The sequence below is a fragment of the Lathamus discolor genome, chromosome 4 (genome assembly GCF_037157495.1).
Source record: "Lathamus discolor isolate bLatDis1 chromosome 4, bLatDis1.hap1, whole genome shotgun sequence".
NCBI lineage: Eukaryota > Metazoa > Chordata > Aves > Psittaciformes > Psittacidae > Lathamus > Lathamus discolor.
This window is the reverse complement of record NC_088887.1, coordinates 106,920,975-106,940,814: the sequence shown is the minus strand read 5'-3', so window position 1 is coordinate 106,940,814 and position 19,840 is coordinate 106,920,975. Positions and strand designations below refer to the sequence as shown.

The 19,840-nt window shown below is 44.1% G+C and overlaps 1 long non-coding RNA gene across 2 annotated transcripts; it reads left to right on the top strand.

The window, feature by feature from the left end:
* Positions 1 to 89: 89 nt before the first annotated feature.
* Positions 90 to 9,725, top strand: LOC136013912 (uncharacterized). 2 transcript variants are annotated; one of them, XR_010612443.1, is made up of 8 exons: positions 90 to 159; positions 260 to 367; positions 497 to 685; positions 2,517 to 4,745; positions 5,205 to 5,348; positions 7,601 to 7,742; positions 7,893 to 7,964; positions 8,178 to 9,725. It is a non-coding gene; the product is annotated as an uncharacterized LOC136013912 (long non-coding RNA). The 2 variants fall into 2 exon arrangements; XR_010612444.1 differs by lacking the exon at positions 7,893 to 7,964.
* The last annotated feature ends 10,115 nt before the right edge of the window (positions 9,726 to 19,840 follow it).

The following is a 19,840-nucleotide window of genomic DNA, read 5'->3' as shown; positions in this document are numbered from 1 at the left end:
GTGGCACCGTGCGAGTTACTGTGAGCGCTTGTTGGGTGTTTGGGTTTGTTACCTTCTCTAGTAGGCTGATCAGCCTTCGCTTTGCAGGCTCCTTCCTCCCATTGGCCTTGCCTCTGAAAGAGAAGCTGAAATCTGTGTGCAAACCCCAGGTCCCCGGCTGTAAGTAACGTACTATGAACAGAACACTAACCAGTGTGAGAGTTTGCTGTTCTGTTCTGGTTGGGCAGAACATGTGTGGAGCAGTGTGTGCTGAAAATAGCTTTTCAGGACCTGTTTGTGTCTGTTGAGGGATGCTGTTTGACCAGCCAGGCTGGAGCTGAAAGCGACGCTTGAAAGTGTTCAGAATCTGGTTCAAAAGGAAGCCGTGGTAAGCAGCTGGAAGTGAGGCCCTGTCTACTCTCCTTCCTGCTGAAAGAAAAGCAGGATTTTTATCATCTTATTTGCCTTGGGCCACAACTTAAGTGACCCCTCTTTCCTCTGCCCCCTTCCTGCCCAGGAAGAAGAAATGCGGTGAAAATCTGAGCTTCATCTTTTTGGTTTGAGAGTTTTCTATTCTTAGCTATGACCTTGGCATGGTTTAATTCCGTATGCTGGTGGGTTTGGTACAGCCATTTTGGTACGCACGTGCAAAAGTCTGTCACTGCTTTGTGCTCTCCATCTTCACAGAAGACATCATATGGTAAAGGTGTGCGAAACCAGAAAACTTGGCTACATCAGTTCTCAATCTGAAATTCATTCATATCACCTTATCCTCATTAAAACTCCTTGCCTGCAGTAATGAGTATGGAAAAATGCCATTAACAGAATTAGCTAAGTAGATGGTGAGCTGTGCTAACAGCCCAACTAACAGCTGTAGCTTCACCTATTCTATGCAAATAGCACCTGTTTTTTTCCATTCTGCTCTTTCGTTCATTTCTTGATTTCACTCAGGCTTTATGCCTTTGCAGTTTTAAGCTCCCTGGGAACAGGGGTTGCCATTGCTTCCATCAGGAGAGTGCCTAAGAAAAGCAGATCTCAGTTTGATGCTTTTGAAATATCAATTATTGAAATTCTACAGTACCCCATTGTGGAGAGTGAAATATTCCGCAGTAACACAAGGCAAGACAAACCTGGGCTTTATTGCTCTTTTATGGTCTGGAAATGAAGTGTGGAATTTGAATGGCTGTGAAGGGAAGTTTTGGCAGAGCTGAAGCCTGTGGAGATTCGTTTTTTCTCGTCCTCTGCTCTGCAGTATGCATCAGAGGAGAGGCTTGCAGTTAGCTACTATTGCCTCTCCGAGAACCATCCCCGTGAGAACGATAATTTTCAGCAATGGTAGCAGGAGCAATAAAGCTAATAATCCTCTTCACTGTGATAGAAACTACCTGCATGAAAGCAATGTACTTTGGAGCATGCGACTTGCATTCCTTCTCTCTTCCCTTCGTCCAATTCCGTTAAGTTTAAGCCTGATGTTTGCTTTACTTTGTGCCTTTCTAATTAAATTTAGCATGCCAAGAAATAGTGCAGCCTTCTTTTGCTCTTTGTCCTCAATTAACTTGATGTTTCTGGGGGTTCATTGTACTCTTTCTCCTTGTTCTCTGTCTCATGTCTGTTTACACTGTGATTGTCCAGGGGCTCTGTTTTTATATGTGCCTGTCACAGTGGGACTGCAGTCTTAATTATTTGAAAGACACTATCATAATATATGCAGTTAATAACAACTTTCTCCCTTCTATTTTGCCTGATGCACATCGTCCTCCTCCCGCCCCTGACAATACTCTCAGATATTTATTTGTTTTTATAATTCCTAAATCTGCATCTTTTAGGTCTTTTCTTTTCATTTGAGATTCAGTTTCCCAAGCTGGTTAGCAAAGTTGTTGTTTTCACTTTATTATTTTTTGCCACATGAAGGTCTGCTCTGCTAGACCTCTTGTCAAGCTGTAGATAATTCATGCCCCAGAGAATTTAAAATGCAAATATATGAGAAGGAGAAAGGATGGTGGCTAGAGAGATTTCTTGCCTCGTACATGAGCAGTGTAGTGATCTGCCAGTGTGATCGTTATTAATGTTGTTAATTAATGTGAAACTCAGGATGCTGCTGGGATGCTTCCTCCACATTCTCACCGGTCTGTGGGAGGGTCCCCTGAGGGTGCTGGAAACTGGTTCTAGTTCTTCCATATTTCGGGGTTGATCTCCTCCTGAAGCTGTTCATAGAATCCCAGACTGGTTTGGGTTGGAAGGGACCTTAACGCTCACCCAGTTCCAAACCCTGCCATGGGCAGGGACACCTTCCGCTAGACCAGGTTGCCCCAAGCCCCATCCAACCTGGCCTTAAACACTGCCAGGGATGGGACAGCCATAGCTTCTCTGGGAAACCTGTGGCAGAGCCTCACCGCCCTCATAGTGAAGAATTTCTTTCTAATACCTAATGTAAATCTACCCTCTGACAGTTTAAAGCCTTTCCCCCTTGTTCTGTCAATACTTACTCTTATAAAAATGCCTTCTGTGTACAATAAGCTGTTTGTAATGCCCAACAGAAAGTGAGAATGCCCGCAGCTAGAAGACAAAGTTCTCACCTGGAGACCCAAAGCTCTAGTTTACTTTCATTCGAACTCGAAGAAGCAAGCTGCTGAACTGCCTTACACATGCAAGGGGCTCATACCTGCTGGCTCTGGGTGGAGGACGGGTCTTACTTTGGTCCATGGTGAGCATCTTGCCGCTTTCTAAACTGGAGCTGTCGCTCTCAATATCCATTCCAAAAAATGTCAAATGCCAAACAAGATAATCAAGAATTTATTACTAATACTGTTGGGTTTATGCAATGCCTGGGGCTCCTGATCATTGACCACCAGCAGCACGTGGGACAGCAGTTTCTTTCCATCTTATTTACTAAGTCTGTGATTAGTCTTCTGCACACTTGTGCTTGTGAAAGTACTCAGCATCTGTAGGGCCACTTACACTGTACACCTGTTTTCCTCTTTTTCTACGTAATTCCCTCCTTCACAGGGCATTTCAGCAGGGAAGATTTGGGGAAGACTTGGATAAAATCTCTTTCTCCTCCCTACCCCTGCCCTTTAGCAGCAGCTGCCATGGCTCGCCTTCACCTTCTTGCTAGTTATAACCACAGTTATGAAGTCCCCTGGTTCAGAGAGGAGCCTTAGCCTCCCCTAAGCACTCATTATTCCTTTTTCCCTTAGTGTTTATAAAAGACTTTTGCACATAACTCAGATTAAAAACTCCCTTGTGCCAAGTTGAGTATTGCCTTATGGCAGAGAACATGTCAGAGTAAACACTAGTTAAAGGACACAGAAATTCTGGGTATGTAGTGGGTCCAGATTGCTGGGTTCTGAAGCAGCTCGTTTGCTCCTTTTCCATCCCCAGCTTTTGAAAGCTGCTGCCTACGCACACTTCCCTATCTTTATTCTAGCAAGAGACAACAAATATCAAAGCAAACCCAAAAACTCTGTTGCGTGGTAAACAATCCCTGCTAACTGATGCCCTGTGCAGAACATACAAATGCAGTTGAAACAGCGAAAGTTTTGTTTGGTTTCTGAGCTGTGCTGTGTTAGAGGAATTAAAACAAACCTTTTGAAGATGCATGCTCTGCCGTTGAATTGCTTGGGCTCATTTACCGGATCCAGGCACAGAACTGGTTTTGCTCCTTGAAAAGCAAGGCTGACTGAATTTATTAAAATGTTAATCATAAAGCAAGCCCATGGGGCCCTGGGGCGAGACACAATTAGAGTTAAAACTTCCCAGTGCAGAAAGTGTTTAACTGTCTAGTTTTACATATTGACTGTAGGGAGAGGAGTTTCCACTGTACATCGAAGACATTGTTCTACAGCCTTTGCAAGTTGTCGGGTTCAGCTGCGAAGATTTTAAAAGGTGCCTTTGTTGGCAGCCGAGGACACATCCGTGACCTTATTAAAGGGGAAGTGAAAGCTCTCTCTCTTTTTTTTTTTTTCCCCTCTTTTTTTTTTTTTTTGCAACAGTAAATCTACTAATTTTACAGTCAGTTGAACAGCAATGGATTAATTTGTTTAAAGTCTGCATTCACAAAGGAAACGTGAACTTCGCTGCCTTGAATACCCGAAACTACAGTGTGATATTTAAAGGGTAGAAACTATTACAACTTGCCCTAGAATGGTCCAAGCAGTTCCCTGTCACCTGCTTCTCAGCACAGGTGCTGACCTCCCCGTCTATTCTATCCCTCCTGACAGACTAGCAGCGAGGCTGCGGCTTTGTGTGCAACAGAGAGTGCTTTTCCAAGGACTGGGCCAGTTTTCTTCAGCAGCCACAGGAAGCAGAATAAAGAAGAGGTTAAGGGCCACCGCAAGGGTCAGAATGGGTTAAATTTAGTTAACATCAGAGGTTATAGCTTTTAACAAGAGCATGAAGGAAACTTATTCGAAGACGCAATTTGTTTCTTCTTTGTCAACCATTATTTTTTTTTACCCTATTGATGGTGACAGCTTAACAAAGTTTTTATACACCCGGGTTTTCATCCTTTAGAGGATAAAGAGCTGTGATGCAAAGAAGAGATGCAGGTGGAAGACTTTATAAAGCCTCCATGATTTTCAAATTGAGGGTTGAAAGTAGGCTCCCTGCACGGCTAAGTCAAAAATAATTTGCAAATGTTAAAAAAAACGCACATTACGGACAGAGGAGCTGCTTGGTTTTTCTTTTTCCCCAGTGTAACTTGCCGAGAGCGGTGTTTTATCGGAGGCGTTACAATCTGACTGTGTTTGTGTGCGTTTTTTCCCAAGGTAATCTTGTTTTCTTTTTTATCTCCCTCTAAAGATGATCAAAGTCAAATGCCCATAACAACAGTCTTCATCCTCTCCCTTCAAGATATTTTTAGCATATAATGCAAAATGCTAGCTTTCTGAGGAGTTTTTATCCCAATTTAGTGAAGAAGCAAAAACTGCAAAATGCACTCAGGTGGTAGCTCCAGCGTGAAGCTTCCATTCCACTTCTTGGAACGCAGCGATGAGGAAAGGCTGAATCTTTTGTCAAGCTATAGAACGGAAATAGTAATAATTATTATTGTTATTATTATTATCGCTAGTATTATTATTACTATTGGTCAGTAGGATTTTTCCTGTTTACAGCAGCTCATCTTCTGCCAATCAGTCTTTTCTTAAAAACTAATTAATGCAATTACTATCTTTTTGTTCTTGCTTTATCCTGGTGTTGGTGTTACCATAACACATCGGTGTTATCAGTGTTGTTCCCAGGCTGAAAGTCAAAAACACAGCACTGCACCAGCTGCTACGAAGGAGTAAAAATGACTGCTGCTGCTGAACCCAGGACACCTGGTACAAAATAAAGAACTGAAATCAGAATTTAACTGAGACTGATAAGAATTCGTAAGTACATTTTGATGGTTCACTGTTCGCTTTTTTCTTTTACCATGTTTTCCTAACGAAAAAGAACGTGATCATCCTGTCTTTCTATCCATCTGTGTTTCTGTGAGTTGTCTTGGCACAGTTTTAATCTCTTGGACACTTCAGCCCGGTTTGACAAAGAGATAGGGGCCTCAAAGATATTGTACCTTTGTAATAACTACAAATATTTATGTATTTTTAACAAGTTCTGTGATAATCAGTGATTAAACAGTGGAGCAACGCTAAAATTAATGTCTTGTTTTGGCAAGAGTTTGTCCAGTTGACCAAGACAGTGTATGTGTGTGGGTTGTCCAGTTAGCACACAGGTATTACTGCATCAGCCACAGTCCATGGTGTCTTTTGCCTCTCCTATGCTGTCCAAAGGTCTGTGTAGGTGGTACAGAAAGCTGAGAGAGTGCTGCAGTGGGGGCTTTAGAGATGGGAGACAGAGCTAGGCTGTTTTGAGGGAAATTGAGAGGTTTAGGGGACATGGTGAAGTGATGCTGATACCTTTAATTTTGGTGTTTAATATTGTAAGTCTGTTGCAGAAGATAAGAACAGCGGGAATGATTGCAGTGGGAACTGAGAGACACACAAACCTTGACAGTTTAAGTATCGGTTATTTCAATGCTCATGGGACAACTTGTGTTTGCTGACAGGAGAAATTTCATCTGTTTCATGGTGTCATTGCAGTCTGTGTGACCAAGGCTTCAAACTTCAAATTCACTTGCTGTTGTGTTAACTCAGACTAGCACTGGGTTCCTAGCTGTATGACTGAGAGCTGATTTTCTCTCCAGAAGGCTGGATTAATCCTTGGAGATGCACGTCATCACTTTGACACTCCTGGGAGGGTTCTGTTTGAAATCAGTACAAAGTTTTTTGTTGGTATAGAATAAGTTCTACCCTGAGGGACAGCTATAGAAAAAGTCTGTTCAGATAGAAGTATTTGTGCTGTTATGGTGTGTACACATACATATAGACACTTGACTGGCAAAAGACTGGAGAAGGAGAGTAGGGAACTGGAGAAATACAAGGCCTTCTCTGTCCCCAGAGATGGAAGAAATGGCACAACTGGCTCAAATAGATGAGGGCTGTGTATCTTCTCTCTTTGGTCCAGCATGCACAGAGGCAGCCTCTGCTGAGGAGATAACTTTCTATGGCCTAAGTGCAGCAGAAGAAATGAGAAAAAGTATGGCTTTCCACAGCCCAGACAAAACTGGCCTGGAAAAGCACAACAAATACTCCTGCTTCCTGTTCTGCTCACAAGCTGCCGCCAAAACCCAGTTGTGAGCAGAATAAGAGCATCATTTTAAAAATGTAAAACTGGTGGGTTTTTCCTTCTGAGCTGCTCTTACAGGCTTTAAAACATTCATTTCAAAAGCTTCTCAAAGGCAGCAGGCATCAAATAGTCCAGGCTGTGAGTGGAAGCCTGGGGAGGAGGATTGCAAAGTAAGTTGTGTGCGTGATAGCTGCTGACACACTGAAGCAAGGTTATTTGTTCATTGAAAGTCAGTGATCATGGCTTGCTTTTAATGATGGAGCAGCAGAGAAGAGCATTGCAGCAGCCCAAAAAGCCCTGGATTCATACAGCCTTATTTCAGCTGTATCTTCTGCCTCATATTTGCGTTGGCTGTGATTCTTGGCTTGGGAGTCAGGAGATGCAAGTTTTGACCATACTGCTGCCACTGATGTGCCCTGTAACCTTGGATAAATCTGTGCTTCTCCTCTCATCTCTTAGCCCCTTAGACACAATCTCTCTCTCTTTTTCCTTTCAGGGTCTTTCTCTGTTTATAGATCTGGACCACACCTAGCAGAATGGGGCTGTGCTCTCAGGTTAGGCACTGCTATAATCTGAGTGAGCAATAAAGAAACACTGCACTGAGCACTTCACTAGGACTCTTCTGTTATCTCAAGGCTTCACCAGTCACCTTAATCAAATAAAAGCCCTTCAAAAGGCTGAGTGGTCCTGCCTACTACCCAATTGCTTGCTTTTTGTGTAGCATCTTGAACACGAAAAAACATCAATTATGATCCCTGGGTTGTCACAGAATGGTGATTTATAGTATTTCGTGCTTCCTGGATTATTGGTAACATATTTTTTCTTCCTGAAATCTCAGCAGTAGCTTCAGTACTTCACTGTGGCAAATTCTTGTCAACCTGAATTATAAACCAGCATACTGCTACAGATCTCATTACTTTTGTTAGGTTTTCCTTAACTTTGCTCTTTTGTGTAGGTGCAGTTCCTCTGTTTGAGACTAGGGACAAAGCCTTCTCCATAATGAATAATTCACTACCTCTGAAATCTATTTTATCTGTGTAAGGATGGCAACCACTGTCGGGATTACTGGCTCTGCAATATGATCTCAACAACATCAGGTATGTTCTCTAAGATCAGCTTTCCCTGTAATGCTCCTTTACCTGGTCCCAAATGTCAACCTCTTTAAAAGATAATTATTACACCCTTGGGAAAAAAGATCTACATCCTTCCGCAACAACATTCACATCAATCTGTACCTGCCTTTGCAGCTCCTTCTGTTCCAACCAGAATTAGGACTGGATTCTTCCAGCAGATATATAAGGAAAACTCATAACCCACAGGTTTGCATTTCACCCTTTCCCTTTCTTTTGTCTTTATATCAGATGTGCTCTCAGAGAGCATCTGCAACAAACCTCTCACAGCTAGGCCAGCTTTCAGTGTCCCGTGTAAATTGTCTGATCACAGGCTTTGTACATTGGGAACTTCTAGACCCCACAGTGTCTTTCATCTACCTCATGTTTAATTCCCTTTTGCCCTCCCTCCACATGCTGTAGGGCTATAGGAACAAGTTTTTGGCTCCAGGAGGAATGATTGTCAAAGACAATTTACTACATCACGGCAGAAGCATAGAACTGGAGAATAATTCAGGTTGGAAGCGACCTCAGTGGGTCAGTTACCCCAGTGACATACCAAGAGTTTTGGATTATGACCTCAACTTGGGTGAAAAAAGCTCTTATTTATCCATGAATCACTTCAGGAATTAGCAGGACCTAAGAGATTTTCAGATTCTTCGCTCTTATATTCTAATAAAGGATTGGGACCCTTAGATACACATTTTCTTAGAAGCAATTGCAATCCTACAAGCTCAGTCCATTTAAAATGTAAGGAAATTACCTGCATTTGAGTAGAAGGTTGAGAATTTGATAATAATTTTATCAAGAGGTTTATTTTTAAAGAAGTGGTTTATTAAACCACTTTAACTGTGCTTGGAAACCTTTACATTCCAAATGATATATGTATTTATTTGGATTAATACACCAGAGCGACTTACAGGATCTCAGACCATAACTTGTTTTACATATATTAAATATGGATGAAGGAGCCACAAGAAATGAGTCATATTTTTTCTATAAGGAGCAGCAGGAGGTAATTGTTCCGATAAGAAATTCAGAAACCAGCTCTGCATTAACACAGAATTGTACTCAGAAATCAAATGCATTATTTGCGTATTCAGCTAAGATCAAGTCACTCACAAACATAGATGGTGCTAGAAGGACTGAGCAGAATTTATTCATGCTGTAAATAAATATTTGTCAAAGGAAATCATTCTGCAAAACGTGCTAATGGGAACCTCTGCAAGTATTATTAACCATAAAGGGATCTCTTAAAAACCTTAATTTCCCTATCTGTAGCTCTATGGTGTTTCTCAATGTTCAAGTTAGTATCAAATTTGTATCTGGTCCTAACAAGTCAGGGAATTAGCATACATAGAGAAACTGAAGTTTCTTGTTTGTCTGCTTGTTTACAAGGAAATAGAGGAACAGAGCTGGAATTACTTCTTTTAACACCCAAATCTCATTCATCTGGACCAACATGTTTCAACATGCCACTGGAAAAGATAGGAGTTATTGTTAGGTGTTTCATATCTGGGTAAAAATAAAGGGGGGAAAATCTCAGTATCTTTTCTTAAATGTCCAAAAAAGGGAAAAAAATAAAAGGAAGCCTAGAAACCAGGCCAGTTGGTGCTTTATTTAGTGGTTCTTTTTCCATTAGCTCACCCTGCTTTTGTAAACTTTGGAGAGGAATGCTGTGTTATAACAGTAACATTTGCTGTGCTTTTACAGTTACATATGTGGGTAATGAAAAACAACTGTACTTTGTGAGCTTGAAATATAATTAACTGATGCTCTAAAAGGTAAATGGTTTCTTCTAATTATGTCTAAAAACCAGTTATAAGCTGAGAAAAATGATTTTTATAGAGTAACTATAGCAAATGTCTGAGTAAATATACAAAGGCTAGGCCACTGTTTGCTTCTGCTGTTCTAAAAGTATTAATTGTAGATCCTTTGGAATATTTTCAATAAAATTAATTTTGGGGGGAAAAAATGTAGCATTTCATTGAAGCCAAAGGCTTTGCTCTGGGATCCTGGCTCAAAAGGAGGAAAAGACCAGTTCAAGTTGTCAGCGCATCAGCTTCATATCAAAGTTGTTACCTCACTTCACTCCAGACTAGATATGTGAACCTGGTTTTCCGCATTTGCCAAGCAGTCCTCCCCAGCCATGTGCAAACTGACTGCAGGACAAATGGAAAAACCATACAAAATTTCCAAATTTGGATACTTCCAATGAAATTCAGTTATTAGCTTTCGTTTGGACCCTAATGCTTTGTTATGGAAATGCTTCATCTCTTCATTGCCCTTTCCACGCTGGGTGTTCTATTATGTGTTTTAGTAAATAGTGCCTCAGAAGTTGAGCCTAGAACAGGACAGGACAGGATAGGATAGAATAATTTCAGCTGGGAGGTACCTACAATGATCATCCAGTCCAACTGCCTGACCGCTTCATGGCTGACCAAAGGTTCAAGCATGTTATTAAGGGCATTGTCCAAATGCCTCTTAAACACTGACAGGTTTGGGGCATCAATCACATCTCTAGGAAGCCTGTTCATTTGTGTTCGACCATCCCTTGGTGGGTCAACCCACCCAACCCAAAGGATCTACACTTTGAGTTCCTCTGAGTGTTCAGAATGGCATGTCCCCATCAAAATGCGGTGTGTTTGGGACACAGCTCACTGGCACAGGAGGGTCAGAATATTCCATAAACAGAAGACATTCCTTCGGTAAAAAAGAAAAGCTGTTGGGTTTTAAAATAAAGTTTTCCTTAAAAACAGTTTCAGTGGAAAATTTTTGGACAAGCCCTAAATAATAACCACTCCCAAAGTTTGCCAGGAAAAAGGGCAGAACAACATTGTTTATTGACCATATAAGCACTTAATCTTTGCTGGAGTCTGTAGGATCTGGAAACATCCACTGTAGACTGAACAAATGTCGAGCCTCAGGGTGGTGTTAGTTCAGTCCCTAAAATTGCATAATGTCATTTGCATAATCGCTCCTGTACCAGTAACTACTTGATACCTCCGTGGTTATTGCGGTAGTTTTGTTGAATGCATAAAAAAGGAATTACAGAACCTGCCTGTCCTCCCTTCTCGGTTCCCTGGCGATGGGAAAAGGGCCCATTATCTGGTGCAGGCACACAGGGATGCGCACTTCAACGAAGGGTTATGGTCCCTGTTCATTATATGCAAATTTGCTAGAGCATTAATCTGCCTGGCATTAACATAATATCAGTTGGTGCATCGGGGTAATTCTCATCTGATCCAAAACATTCCTCATGTAAGCAAAACAGTTTAGCTACACAGAGAAACGATGAACTAATTCATTTTGTATCTAACCATATCCAAATCAGCAAATATGAACCCGAGTTGAATGTGGCCTGATTATATGTGCAGAAAACCACTGCCTCACAGGCAGTTTATTCATTTAAATAATCAAATTAAACACGATAGTTTTAACTGCATCTTGCTTAACTTGATTACTTAAATAAGCAGCCATCTGGCATGAATGACACAGATGAAGTTCTGCCTCAGATTTTTCTTCTTTTCATTTTTCAACACCAAAATTGTTTTGCACCTTGTGCATATTTCATGTGACTTCTCTACTAGAGTATCTTTACATAGAGATTGGGGCAGAAGTTAACAGAAATTGTAATACAAGTATGATCTGAGCTCACTGTCTCCACAACTTGATACTGATCAGCAGAAGGGAGTACATTAGATTCACTATTTGTACAATTATTTTAGCCACAGGAAAATCCATTTGTTGCCAGAGGAATACAGCTGAAGTCTATCAGGATTAGAAAGCAAGAAACAATATCATAAAAAAGGCTGGGTAGAAATCCTAGCAAGTCGAAACAATCCAGGTCTGTATTTGAGGCCAGTCCCAATTTCATTAAATGTATTTTTGTCTTTTTGAAAAAGAAACACTTTTTCCTATTCCTTATTAAACAGAAAAGGCTTTTGGGGTTGCAAGGCATTGCTTAAAGTCTGGTTTTGAATCACAGAATCACAGAATCACAGAATCCCAAGGGTTGGAAGGGACCTCAAAAGATCATCTAGTCCAACCCCCCTGCAAGAGCAGGGTAACCTACAGTACATCACACAGGAACTTGTCCAGGCGGGCCTTGAACATCTCCAGTGTAGGAGACTCCACAACCCCCCTGGGCAACCTGTTCCAGTGCTCTGTCACTCTTACAGTAAAGAAGTTCTTAAGAGCTGCTTTACACATAGGGACTGTTCTACTGACTTCGAAGGGGTTAAAGGCTTAAGAAAAGTTACCTATGCAGGAGAGTGCTTAGGAACTGGGATGGCTGATGGCTTCATTGGCAAGTACCTGTATCTTTTCCGAGAACTTTAGGTAATTATAGTTACAGTAAAACCAGTAAGAGCAAATCAAGTTTAATTAGGGAGGAATGTTTTTTTACGATGTCGTTTTGTGAAGTCTCTCTCTTACAGAGAGGACTGTCAGTTTTGATACATGTATAATATATGCAGGAGCAGTATGACCAGCAGTTGATTCCTCTCCCTTGGGGATGCAGGCCTCTGGAGTTTGATCTCATTTTCAGCACACATCAGTCCTGACATTCCCCATATTCCCTTTCAGCCTTCAGATCCCATTCTCTTTGCTGTGTGACTCTGAAAAGCCATGTGTGGGTGTTGCTGTGATAGTCACACCGTGTGTATCCTGGTGGTGTCAGATGGATAATGTGCTTTTCTGCCAGCTGCATTCTGCTGTGCATGGCCTGAGTATTGCCATTCCCATCCCTAACTGCTCCCGTTTCGCAAGTGGAGGACTGCCCATATAGAAAAGATGTAGGCAGTACTGGCAGTAATGGCTGTATTTGCGCTTATGCTACAAGTGTGTGATGAAGGAGGAGAGTTGTTAAAACAATACCCTTTCCTTTGTATCAATGTGCAACATATGGTGAGTTTGGAGAGAAAAGAAAAAATTAGAAGATGCTTAGTGTGGGCAACTGTGAACGCTGGCAACTCAGTGAGGAGTTCACATTCCTGGGTTTAGTATCTGACTCCTACTCCAAGACCTTTAAAAGTAATTTCGTTTCTCTATGTTGTTACCCACCTGATATCTCATCAGGTTAATTAGCAGGCTCCCCGGGGAGGTGTCACTGTGTTTCACTTGATGTTCATACAGTGACATTCATCATGGGGATATGGCTACCATGGTTTAAAAAAGGACTGTCTATCAACAGAGCCATATTTCCTGACTGCACAGCTACCCCTGACCTGTGGGGACATGCAAGGAAAATCTTTCACAGAAACCTCAATGGAAAAGGTTTAAGTTAATGTAGTTGATCGGTTTTGGCACACCAAGAGTCTGCAGTTTCAGGGTGAAGCTTCTATGGGTATGTTTGTGATAAAAGGAAGAACAGGGAAAATGCAGGCCCTCTCCGGAAGGGAACAGGGGACTTTTTGTCTCTGTCTTCATGGACAAGTGCTCCAGCCACACTGCCTAAGGTTAGAAGGCAAAGGCAGGCACCGGGAGAATGAAGAACTTCCTGCTGTAGGAGAAGATCAGGTTTGAGACCATCTAAGGAACCTGAAGGTGGACAAGTCTGTGTGACCTGAGGAGATGCATCCATGAGCTCTGGGGGAACCGGCAGATGGAGTGTCTAAGCCACCATCTATCAATATGAGAAGTTGTGGTAATCGGTGAAGCTTCCACTGGCTGGAAAAGTGGAAAAATAACCCCCATTTTTAAATGGGAAAAAAGGGAAGACCCAAGGAACTACAGGCTGGCCAGTCCCACCTCAGTGTCCAGCAAGATCATGGAGCAGATCTTCCTGTAAAATATGCTAAGACACATTTAAAATAAAGAGGTAATTGGTGACAGCAAACATGGCTGAGCTAAGTCCTGAGAAGAAAGGCTTTTGGATGTTGGCTGACAAGAAGATCAATGTCGCCTGGCAATGTGCACTAGAAGCCCAGAAAACCAACCTTGTGCTGAGCTGTGTCAAAAGGAGCGTGACCAGCAGGTTGAGGGAGGTGATCCTGCCCCTCTACTCTGCTCTTGTGAGACCCTACCTGGAGTACTGCATTCAGCTCTGGGGGCCCCAGCATGCAAAGGACATGGACATGTTGCAGCAAGTCCAGAGGAGGGCCACGAGGATGATCAGGGGACTGGAGCACCTCCCGTATGAAGACAGGCTGAGGAAGTTGGGGCTGTTCAGCCTGGAGAAGAGAAGGCTGCATGGAGACCTCATAGCAGCCTTTCAGTCCTAATGGGGTTGAAAGCAAGCTGGAGAGGAACTTTTTACAAGGGCAGGTAGTGACAGGACAAGGGGAAATGGCTTTAAACTGGAAGAGGGGAGATTTAGATTAGACATTAGGAAGAATTTCTTTAGTATGAGGGTGGTGAGGCCCTGGCACAGGTTGCCCAGAGAAGCTGTGGCTGCCCTGACCCTGGCCATGTTCAAGGTCAGGCTGAACGGAGCTTTGAGGAACCTGGTCTAGTGGAAGGTGTCCCTGCCCATGGCAGGGGGTTGGAACTGGGTGAGCTTTAAGGCTCCTTCCAACCCAAACCAGTCTATTTTATGATATTTTTCTTCCTATAGCAAAGATTCCAGTATGGAAGGAAAAGAAAATGGCAGCTTTATGGCATTCCAAAATTATTCTGACTTTGGCAATTTGGTTTTAATGTAAATGTAAGAATGAGGTATTCTTCCCATTAGTAAGTTAGAATAACCTTCCCTCCTCACCACCCTGTGTTGTAGTTGTAGTAATTAACTCAATGTGCTAATGAGAGTTTCCAGGGAAAACACTGACAGGATTAATTAATGGATGAGTTTCACTTTAATAAATGCATAGGCAATTTTTTAAATGCAGATGGCACTGTCCACACTGACAGGGCTCAGCCTAGGGCTACTTAATACAGTAAGTGTCTGGGGAAAGAGGTTAATTTGCAGTGTGCTTCATGATGCTGTATTGGGTTTGCGTGGCAAGGTTTTGATAGCAGCGGGGCTACAGGGACGGCTTCTGTGAGAAGCTGCTGGAAGCTTCCCCTGTGTCCGATGGAGACAATGCCTGCTGGCTGCAAGACAGACCCACCACTGGCCAAGGCTGAGCCCATCTGCACAGTTGCTGACAGAGAGGAGAGTGAGAACATGTGAGAGCAGCAGCTCTGCAGACAGCAAGGGCAGTGCAGAAGGAGAGGAGGAGGTGCTCCAGGCACCGGAGCTGACATTCATTCCCCTGCAGCCCGTGGTGCAGCCCATGGTGAGGCAGCTGTGCCCTGCAGCACATGGAGGTCCATGGTGAATCAGATTCCCATCCGTGGGGGACCCTACACTGGATCAGGAGGATGCCCACAGGAGGCTGTGACCCCATGGGAAGCCCACACTGGAGCAGGTTTGCTGCAGGACTTGTGACCCCACAGGGGACCTGCACTGGAGCAGTTCATGGAGAACTGAGTCCTGTGGGAGGGACACAAGGCTGGAGTGAGGGAAATGTGTGAGGAGTCCTTCCCTGAGGAGGAAGGAGCGGCAGAGACAGTGTGTGATGAGCTGACTGCAACTCCTGTTCTCTGCCCCTGTGCTGCTCAGGGGGAGGAAGAAGAGAATTTGAGGGTAAAGTTAAGCCTGGGAAGAGGGGAGGGACGGAGGGAAGGTGTTATAAGATTTGGTTTTATTTCTCATTTTCCTACTCTGAAATGATTGGTAATAAATTAAACTAATTTTCCCAAGTCAAGTCTATTTTGCCCATGACAGTAATTGCTCGGTGATCAATGCCTACCCTTATCTCAACCCATGTGCCTTTCATTATATTTCCTCTCCCCTGTCCAGCTGAGGAGGCCAGCGATAGAGCAGCTTTGATGGGCACCTTGCATCCAGCCAGGGTCAACCCATCGCTGATCAGGAGAGAAATAATGCTTATGTTTGCTTCCCAATGCATTATTCTCAACAGTGGAAATACGGCATCTTTTTACATGTTCACCTTTTTCAGACCCACCTTATTTGCAGTAACTTCCGACAAAAGTCGTTCTATACTTTTGGTATTCTTATCTCATGGTTTGTCACTTCTAGCACATTCTTTTAAGCTAGGGAGACCAGAACTGTACACAGTATTCAAGGTTTGAGTACATCTACGCTATGGCATAATGGTGTTTTATATTTTGTACTCTGTTCTTTGCCTAATAACTCCTGACATCGTATTTACCTTCTTGGCCACCACTGAGTAATGAGCTGGTATTTCAGAGAGCTGTTCAAAGATCTCCTCCCTGGTGATAACAGCTAATTTAGAGCCCATCACTGAGCTTTTCTCCCATGTACATTACTTAGGATTTATCAATGTTGGGTTTCATCTTGCATTTTATCCACAAAGTCACTCCACGGGATAAAATCCATCTGCAGCTTTTCATAGCGAGTTGCCACTGTTACTCCCTGACGATTTTGCAACCTCATCAAATTTTGTCACCTCCCTTGTCCAAATCACTTATGAAAATGTTGGCCAGCACAGCTCCCCAGTGGTTATCTCCCTCACCGTGAAAAACTGCCTCATCTTCTCCACCTTCTGTTTCACATCCTTTAACCACTTTAGATTAGATATTAATCCTCAAAGGAGGATCTTTCATGGCAGTTCCATTTCTGTAAGGGCCTTCATGAGGGACCTGACTGAGAGGTTTTTGGAAAAAAGGAGAAGAAAAAGTAATACCACAAAGGTAAAAGTACAGAGGGAAAAGTACTTATGAAGGTGGGTGAAGCAAAGCTCCCACTTTCCTCATTGTACCTGGAGGTAAGATACAAGCAAGAGGGAAATGAAATATCTGACGCAACTCTTTGGATGAAAAGATGTTCCTTTGAGCCAGGGTGTTCTCCCAGGCGGCCAAGGAATCAGTCCTCGCAGGGCTTCAAACCTTGACTGTAGAAGGCCCTAAGAAACCTGGTCCAGTTTAAATCGTGTTTTTCTGTAGTCAGTGTAAAGTCCTAAACCTCCGCCCACAGGAGTTGCAGCTGTGGATGTTTTATTTGTCAAGTTCTCCTATAACTGTCCTGGCCAAAGACAGTGTTGGGCTAACCTTCTGCAGTGGTCCCCGTGGGCAACCCAAATCAAGTCTTTGAGCAGCACCTGCATACGAAATCATTTCATGTCCCTCATTTTAGATAGCAAATTATCTTTCTCCCAGACAAATCTGATATTAATTGTCACTTATTACCACGAATCACTGTAATTAGACACAGCTTGCTATTAACGGGCTGTAAAAAGTGAATCAGTGTTTAATTCAAGCCGCCACTTCATGATTTAGTCATGACCTGTCTGTGTCCTTCAGGCCAGCGGCAAAGGTGATGTCTGAACTGCTCCGTCTGGAGAGTGCAATGAGGTCCCCAGTGGAGCTGGAGCTCTGGGGGTCGGTTCATCACCCCCATACACCTGGTAATGGAGAAACTGATTTGTTTCCCAACTGAAAGGGCACAGCAGTGTGAGCAGAGAGGCTCAACAAGGAACGTGTCAGTTCTTCTCTGATCCTCTCTGCTCTCTGTGCACCTACCCTGGCAATAACTGCCCTGGGCTCAATGCAAGACCCTGAGACAAACTTGAGCCACTGTACGCTGTGTTCACCCCCGTCTTGCTCTCCTTGGGGCCCACTGCTTTCTGCCAAGCTCCAAACGCTGCTCAGGCTTCAAAGACCTGCAGTCTCGGGAGTTAAAAATAGCCGTATAAGTATTCCTTATGTTCCCCCAAAAGGTAAAGTGATAGTTTTCAGAATTTCATTTACAGTGCTCATTTTATTATTTATTTATAGAGCTTAATTTTGGAGATAAAGGTCATGGACCACGACATCACAAAGCTGTTTGTATTTCGTGTTTATCTCCTCGGTCCTCATCCCAGAAAAAAGCATAACAATGTACGTTGCGTAGTTCCTTTGTCATTATCACACCGCTCTTAAAAGAAGCCCCAACTCTTTTAAGAAGTCGTACATCATTAGCAGTCCAACAGATTGCTCCAGCTAAGCTTAAAGGGAGAGTTGAAAAACATTGTGGCTATTGTTGTGAAGTCTTTTATGGGCGCACATCCCACTTTGGTCCTGACTTACACTGCTCAATGGTGTTACTGTATGAAGCAGCCTCAGCAGCTGCTGTAGACTGCATTTCTCTTGTTCCAGCCCATGTTATGTCATACCACCCACTGAACTGTGCAGGAGCTGTGTCTGTGCTGTGATTTGTGACTGAAATCCCGAGCTGGGTTAAGAATAAATGTTTGGCAGGTTTTCTAGAGGTGAGGCCAAGAGCCCTCACTCAGTTCGCAATGTGGCTGCTCCAGAGCCAAGACGTAACACGGTACCAGGTGGGCAAAGGACCGTGGTACAGGAGCGAGGGGGCACGGATGCGCTGCTGCTCGCCGCAGAGCCACAGCCTCATGTGGAGATAGTTCTCCACCAGCAGCCACTGCCATCTCCTTCCCCTGCCCTTTCATTCCCACCCGCCATGCTGCCACCTGTGCTGTACTGACACGAGCAGCTTGTGGCTGCTGAGCCAAACAGATGAAAAGTGACGTTGCAGAAAGGGGTGTTGTTTGTGTTGGTTTTCATCCAAGTAAGTACAGTGGTCCTGGTCACCCTGTGTGGCACAAACGGGTGCTGGCACAGTTGGTGGGCAGACTAGAAGCAGAAGGAGCTGCTGAAGATGGAGCTGGGAGGAAATACAGATTGACTGTCTTGTTAGTGGCAGTGCAGAAACATGCACGATACAAATGCATTTGAAATGCATACAGCCCAACAACCAGACTCTTTGCCTTCCATGGCTACCACAGTCCTACCATGTACCCACATCCGGACACCAGGATCCCTCACACAGCGCTTCCTCACCATCACTGTGATAACGCCCTTGCATGGGCAGGTATTCATGATCAGCCTGGTGGTAACACACTCAGTGATGGTGGTGACTTTGCCGCGGTGAGATAGATGACACTGTCAAACTCCAGCAGTACCACAGCACTGTCACCAAGGTGTTGCAGAAGTGTTTCAGGTGCCTGTGGATGGGGGCAGAGAGCTTGCTTTGTCGCCTGACTGACCCAGCACCTAATGGTGGAGGCAGCAGCACAAAGCAGAGCCTGTCTCCTGAAAGGAACACGTGTCCTGGGTAGGTACTACTGAAACCGCCATAGCTTGCGGGTCTGATGTCGTGAATGGTTTGACTTGTGATACTGCTAGGGTGTCAGTGCACCCCCATCACCACCCTGGAGCCAAAGAAAGAGCCCAAACACACAGGCAGGAGAGTCAGTGGCTTCTCCTGACATCTGAGACCCTCCACGCACATGTAGCTGTGTCCCTCATAGACCCCACGGCTGCTGTGTATTAAAATGCACAGTTCAAATACCACGGTGGCACACTGATGTGTTCATAATGACACCTTTCCCTCTGGTCTCCAGCTAAAAGCCATTTCCAGGATACGAGGCACAAGATGAAGTCAATGTTGCTTAGCAGGTTTCCATGTCAACTTTCCACTGTGTGTGCTCCTCTCCTCCCTGTGGGCCAAAACAAGCCAATGGTCCAGCCGTCTCCGTGAGCTCAGGGCACATGTGGCAGATAAACTGTGACTGCCTCCAAGCCCTCTGTCTTGGTGAGGTGGCTGTCCCCTGTGCTCATGCCACCAGCGTTCTGCAGGCTAGGGGCCAGCAGGTCCTCCCTGCACCCCTGGTGCAGGTGGATCGGGGTCCTCTCTGGCACTGCAGGAGCTGCTCTTCTCCCCACATGCGGGCCAGTCGGAGATCTAGATCTCCAGACCACTTTTGCTCCAGCTCCTTTCCTTAACAAGTCATAATATCCCCGTGTTACCAGCACTGCTCAGAGACTCTATTGAGTAAGTAATTTCTCAGTTTAAGGCAGTATATTCCTAACTGGCTGTAAATCACACAGGTTGAGTGTGTCTTCCCCCACATCCATCTCAGGCAAAGAACACCCAGGTGGACAAAGCACCATCCTTCAGAAAGTGTCCCCAGCCCGGAGGGCAGCAGAGCCCAGTGGCATCTAATGTGGGTGAAGTGCTGGGACATCCTGGCATGGCTTGGCCACCAAGGGCACTGGAGAGGGCCTCCTGCCACCCATTGCTGCCTGTGTGCATGGGGTTAAAGGAAGAAAGCAGCCCACTG